A 7,195-nucleotide genomic window follows, 5' to 3' on the forward strand; every position below is an offset into this window, starting at 1 on the left:
CAGGTTAGTAAGGTGTAGTTAGGTTAGATCATGTTTGTCAGGCAAGTACTCCTTGTTATGTTTGTTTTGAACATTAAGAATGATTTTACAGATCAGTTAGCTGGTTAATACATATTTTTTAAATCTGTGAACAAAGCCACTGAAGAATAGGAGCAGATTCTGATTGTGACAGGCCTGCATGTCTTTATCTAAGCGGCTTTTCTGTTTTGTCTGCTTTGGTTTTCGACAACAGCTCCACATTAATTTAATCCATATGTACCAAATTAAAAAATGTGCAGATGTGCAAAGCTGATTGAGACTTGTCCAAAAAGGCTCAATGCTGTAATTAAAAACTATTAATAGTTTGTACTATTAAAAACTATGTTCTGCGGATGACAATAATTCTAAGAATCGCCCATTAATCAAAGACCCCACCTTAATTCCACTGAAAGGTAAATATATAGGTATCAGCTGAGAAAGACTGAGATAGACAGTAGTATGGCTGTATGTGCCTGAAAAGCTCAGTGGGCTTTGATTGAAGAGCTCTATGTCAAAGCACTAAAAGTAGTGTTCTGATAGAGAAGCCAGTCTGTATTAGATGATGAAGTGAGAGTCAAATTGAATTTTCCACCAGAGATCAATAAAGTCTTGTGATTTTACTGTACTGTAACATTTGTATTAATCTGGTTCTGCAAAGTCACTGGTAACCAAAGTTATACATGTAGTGAAAAGTACAGTATTTGCCTCTAAAATATAGTGCCGTCAAAATATGAAGTGGCAGAGAATGAAAATACGCACGTACAATACAGATACAGTACCTCAACATTGTAAACACAGTACTCGAGTAAATGTACTTAGTTACTTTCCACCACTAATATTAGGTAAGATAAGAAGTGTGTCAACATTTCCACTGACACTCCTTAAATGTTTCCCGACTAGCAAGGAATACGCTGTCCTTCATTGGAGGATGGTCGGTGACGATATACTTGAGAGAAATAACTTTAGGGGTTAAATTTTAAACCTTCCTCCGGTATGCTAGATTTGGTTGAGTCCACGGCTCCAGTAGAACCAAGATGGCGGAGGGAGCAGCGACGCGCTGAAGTTCATTTTTAATTCTAAACGCCGAGGTTTGCTCTGGTTAGACCGCTGTGGTTTGACAGCAGATTCTGGTAAGTCAGAAAGATTAGATTTGTGGTTACAGTATCTCAAACCCTAAGCCAATTTTCTCCGCAGAGTCCTGTGAATAGCTGTGGTAGCCTCAGCAGCTAGCTGTACCATTATTCCAGGTCCCAGTTTTCCGAGTGCATACGGGACTGGCGTTTGTACTAGGATTTTTCCTAGCGATTGGACAACATATGAATATGTCAACACCATATAGATGATAGAGCACGAAGAGGAGAAGGATCGGGTCGCGTAGTTGTTCACGGTTACAGGTTAGAGCTACTGAAGGCTGGCGTTAGCTATGCTATGGTTAGCGACAGTGAGGCTGTTGCTTTAGAGCTAGCTGTTAGCATGAGAGTTGGAATCCACGACGAGTTTTCCCCACGTTCTGTTGTTTCTTTTCAGGTCTTCTTCTTCGTGTCACGACACTTTGGTATGATGACTAAGATGTGTGTGCGCGCGCTTTAATGATAAATGCACGTGTTTCATTTGTACAGCAGTAGTGGTAAATCTGAGTTGGTGTTTTGGTGTATGACGTTACCGGGGCGGATGTTTTGGCCACTGGCTCCCGCTACAACCACATCTCTCAGGTGTAAACTGTTAATTGTCAACATAAAGCGATTTCCGAGTCATCGTTTGAGGCTTCTGAAGCTGAAATCACACTGGCCATGTTTGTCTGGCTGCACTTTACTTCTCCGTGTTGGTGTTTAGTAAAACATTGACCGAAGTCAGCCAGTCATGTTGTGTGTGCGCGGATTGTAGTGAATTATTACTGAAAAGTAGTTGTTTGAGGCCTGGAGGAAGTTTTCAGAGAAGAATCCACTACCATAGTCTTCACCTTCAGTCCAGTTTATATTTATTGACTGAGTTACGTTTCATTTTGTGTGGTTGTGTTATTAATGCAAGAAAACCATTTTCCTCCTGTAGTTAATATGACAAATAATGAACTAATGAATGAATGATGTCGTGGGTTTGGATCTCCTGTAGTTAATATGACAAATAATTAACGAATGAATGAATGAATGATGTCGTGGGTTTGGAGTATAAAACCTCAGTACCCTGAATAGTAACAGAATCCAGACCATAGGCTGCAGTGTTGATAGTGTGCACCTGGCCTTGATTACCTAACTTTACCCAATTTAAATGACGATTTTGTAAGTCTTGTCCTGGGAATCTTTGTGTTATTGCTGTTTCTTATCCTTATCAATTGTGTTCATACTGCAGTCCAAGCTAAGATGCTTATCTATTAATTCTCCTTCACAACCAGGGTTGAACTGAGGTTGGATGTTGCCTTGCTTTGGTGAACTGGCCAGAGAGAGAATATGTATGTGTGTGTGTGTGTATATGGACAGAAGGAAAGAAGTGAAATTCAAATGAACCCATTCAACATACAGCTTTCATAGGCTGTTGTCATTAGTCTGCCATCTAGTTCATCACATTAATAATCAAACATATAATTCAGTAACTCCATGTCAAGTGCACATCTCCTGTATGAAAAGGGACAGACTTAAAACACTTGGGGAGCAGTGTATGCAGATTCTACATTATGCATGTTTTAGCTTCCTCGTAACTTTCTGACAAATATCAGTTGTCTTTGAATGGCTCAAGAGAACTCGGTAAACATGCATCTTAGTGCAGCCTTTTATTAAAGAACAACATTCATTGCACTTCACTTTCTTTCTCTGTGGAACATGTATGTGCTCACTGAAATTCAGGTAAACTTTAACCGGTTAACTTCATTAGGAAACGTCACCAGGTTCACCAAACCATCAGAGATCATGACACTAATACTTAACCCTGTAAAGACCAACATATCAAAAAATAGCCAGAACATTATAATTTTTTGGAACTGAGATGTTTATTAAACCTTTTAACAAAATCCAAAATATAATTCATGATTCGAAATTCAAGATTCACGATTTTTATTTGCCATAAATGCATAGACAGACAGTCCAGGCATATAGGAATAGAGGTGCCATATTATTTAGATTATTTCTATTTCTTTTGTATCACATTTTGCATATCAAATATGATACAAATGGCTCCATAGGGTTAATTTTATGACAGTCTGCCCAGTAGTTGAGCGATCTTTATCTTGACTGGTGTGTTCGGCCCTCGTCAGACTGACTGACAGCATGGCTGTCACAGAGCCCTCACACAAACAGGGAAGAACAGCCACATGTAAATCAGTGTTGTTGCAGGAAGACTCAGCCCTCAGAGAGGAGGCCTGTGATTGCATGTTTAGGAAACGCTGTCCTGGATCATTAGGCCTAACTAATATACCAGTGAACACTGATTTATATCATTGCCACTTTTTCTGCTTAGTGTAAAAGCAGTCAGACTGTTGACTTTTCTTGTACATTTTTTGAGTAGTAGAGTTATGAATCATCTTTTTTTTTCATTCTAACAACTGGCTTCCTGGTAGAATTCAAGTGATGAGTGGGGCTCTGAAGTAGCACATTGATAATGTGGGGTCTAAAGTAACCTGATTTCCTTTGTGGCCTTCCTCTCTTTGACGACTGATTTGTTCATTTGTATTTGTGAGTAGAGACCCAATTACTGGTGAGCTGTAAGCCCCGGCCCACTTCTGCCCAGAGGACATATTACTGATATCTCAGATAACCCTTTATAATTAAATAGAAGGCTCTGGGGTGGTTTTCAGAGGGAGATAGTGTTTGTATGAGGTTAAAGCCCTGCCCTGTGGTAAGTGGAGATACTTGATTCCTCAGGTGGCACGGTTAAGATTCATGAATTTAAACAGCTTTGCACACATTGACTGAAGTCTGCCAGCTACACAAACATGGATGTTGTTGGACTGCAAAGAGAAATGGCAGTGAAGCTAAAACGCAACGGTGAACATAATCTAAGCCATCAATGGATCATTTTCCTTATGTTTCTAATTCTTGTTTGCATAATGTGAAAACAACATGCACCTGCAAAAAGAGACAGAATTGCATACTTTTAAAAGTTGAATTATTTAAAATTTCATAAAAACCATCATATGAGGGCCTGGGCCCCAGTGACGTTAGCAAGTGTGCTGAGTAGGAATTGGTAGAGGGGCCAAGAGTTACTGTCACGTACATATGGGCACAGTGTTGTTTTAAGACACACTTAAAAATCCATGTTCCGTCGTCACTGTATCAAACAGAAAGTCAAGTCTTCCATTGTCAACAAACTGGTCTGTTCAGTGGTCAATACTGATGTTTTCCTTGAATGGGAGATGATTTTTAGATGTGATACAAGCTATGGAGGAGATGGAATGGATACAATTTTGAATCAATATACACTTTATGTAATATTATACCACAATAACAGTATACAGCATATATGAGCAGTAAACAGTACATTTTTTGGAAATGTGATAAGTTCACCATAACGTCAACCAGTTCAAGGTACTGTATGTTGATGCAGTAATGCCAAAGTTCTGTACATGGTCTGGAGATGAAACAGTATGAAAGTAGCAAGTGACCAAAATGATTGTGATTATCAGTATTATTATGTATCATTAAAATGTGCTAAATCAGTATCATTTTTAAAATGTGCTAAATATTGAACTGAAAGCATTAATTTGTGGTATTATCTTGAAAATCACAAGTCAAATTAGCAGCACCACGAAGCCAGTTATCAACTGGCTCTGTTAAATCTGGGTTTTCTCATCAGGCTATGAGCACGTTCACGTGAAAGCGGTGGAGTTGTTAATTAGAAGCGACAGCAACAGCACCGTGATTGAAATAGGCCACCAAAAATAATATGAGATGGAGCAGTGATACCTGCGGGGAAACTCGTTTATAGCCACTGCAAAAAGAGATGTTATGGCGAGTGAACTGTAAACAATAGTCACATAGCTAGAAGAGAATAAGAAACTCTAGAAATGATTTTCAGATATTCAGCTAAGACTAAGATTATTCCATACATTAGTGCAGTATTATTTTAAGGGTATTATTCAATGAGTGTTTTTGTTTGATGACAAACTGTTGTCAAAAAAATCCAACAGTTTGTGCTGCCAGAGCAGAGAGCGGGGGACACCGGGTGCACCTCAAGTCATTTATTATCATGGGAAATATTTAAGAGTATTGATTATCTATTAAAAGATCACAGTGATGGAAGTCTGAAAAAACATCGACAGTCTTGTACATTTATAATACAGTGTGATCATCATGAAGGCTGTAGACTCCAGAAAGCCTGGAGCAGCACAGTGATATGACTGCTCTGTAGAAATACCTATTTAATACTTATCACATTAATGTAGGCTGACTCTGTCAGGTTCCAGGGTGTTGACAGATTTTGAACCGATCCTGTGAACCTGCTCCAGAGTAGGTTTACATCCGTATAGAAGGAACTACTCTACTGAAAGAACTGTCTTGGGCAGCTGTGTATAGTTCAGCATTGGTTCATGCACAGAAGAACTCAGGCATTGCTCAGAGTTGATTGAGAGGTAATTGTAATTTAGATTGAGGTGGAGTTGTCTGTCAATATGAAGGATGAAGAGGTGTCAATATGAAGGATGAAGAGGTGACTATGCAAGTGAAAAAGATGGCTCAAAAAAGCATTGCTCAGAGTGTAGCTGCTTTTCCAAAATCAACAGATGGCCACAGGAGAAATAAAATGTCAAAGTGAAGTAGAGTGACTGCACAGGTATTATAGATAAGCAGAAGATCCTTTGCATGGTGAAAAACAAGGACTCAGGCAATGAAACCATGTAACTTCAGGGTGAGGAGTCAATCTCCTGATCTCAGTTTGATTGAGCTGCATTCTACTTGCAGAACAAGTGCAAACTAAAAGCAGAGAGAACTCTCAACGAGCAGGAGCTGAGAGTGTCTGAAGAGAGTGGCAGTGGGGAGACCTCTGTATAGACTTCAGGGGAACATCTTCAGATTTCTGTCCTGCTGCCGCGCCTACTGTTGTGATACTGCATCAAGCAGTACTCACACTTGCACGATGTTAAGTAGTTTCAAGCTAACCTAAATATAAAGCAGCAACAAAGCTGATAGACTGAACACTTGAGACCATGCTAAAAGTATCTTTAAACCCACTTAAGGACTCATAACGATTTAATTTGGCATCTGCTATTTGACAGGTCACTATTTTAGATTAAGATGTCATATTCTTCCACTGAACTCTGGTTCACACTCAGCAGAGCTTTCAGTGTTAACAGTCTGTTTGTCGGCTTCAGCTTGAATGCTGAATTTAATCCCACGCAGCACCGGTGGGTGGTGGATTGATAGTTGCTGTGTGTTATGTGGTCCGGATGCAGGGTTCCAAAAATGGGCAGTTCTGGAATGTGTAGCGGAATCAGTATTATTAGGTAAGCATGTTCAAACACACAAGGGTTTTGTTTCCAGTGAAGAGGAAAATGGGTGCAATCAGAGAGAAGGGGTGGAAGAAAGAAACTATTTTTATATGTGGCAGAAGAGCTTAAGGTTGATCTATACAATGGGTTTATTTTGAATTATGAGCGTATAAGAGCATAGGGGAAGAAACTTCAAATAGTTCATGTCCAGGGTGTGAGGGGTCCGCAGAAATTTTCCTTTAGACCCATGAGGTGTCTTTCTGCAGTCCTGACTGTCCTCGAGTCTATTCCTGTCCTGTTTGGTTGCTGAGCCAAACCAGACAGTGATGGATGAGCAGAGAACAGACTCTAGGATTTCTCTGTAGAACTGTATCAGCAGCTTCTGAAGCAGGTTGAACTTCCTGAGCTGGTGGTGGCTCATCCTAAAGTCCACTGTCATCTTCACTATTTTGAGAGTGTTCAGCTTCAGTTTGTTGCGACCACGCCACTGGGCCGGATGTTCAACCTCCCATCTGTAGGCTGAGTCGTCACAGCCTCAAATGAGACCAATGACCGTCGTGTCATCTGCAAACTTTAGAAGTCTAACACAGTGGTCCCCTGATGTGCAGTCACTGGTGAAGAGGGAAAATAGCAGCAGGCAGAGCACACATCCGGCGCCTGTGCTGATAGTGTTGGTGCTGGATGTGGTTTTCTCCAGCCTCACCTGCTGCTTCCGGTCTGTCAGAAAGCTAGTCATCCACTGACAGGTGGGGGCAGGCACAGGGA

General features: G+C 40.4%; 1 protein-coding gene across 1 annotated transcript in view; it reads left to right on the forward strand.

Annotated features, from left to right (window-relative positions):
- Positions 1–956: 956 nt before the first annotated feature.
- The window catches only part of ndst2a (N-deacetylase/N-sulfotransferase (heparan glucosaminyl) 2a), a 45,080-nt gene continuing 38,841 nt past the window's right edge, over positions 957–7,195 (forward strand). The window contains exon 1 of the mRNA XM_020607548.1: positions 957–1,148. The gene's annotated coding sequence lies outside the window, so the exon portion shown is untranslated. The remainder of the gene's footprint in view (positions 1,149–7,195) is intronic.

The sequence above is a fragment of the Monopterus albus genome, unplaced genomic scaffold (genome assembly GCF_001952655.1).
Source record: "Monopterus albus unplaced genomic scaffold, M_albus_1.0 scaffold87.1, whole genome shotgun sequence".
NCBI lineage: Eukaryota > Metazoa > Chordata > Actinopteri > Synbranchiformes > Synbranchidae > Monopterus > Monopterus albus.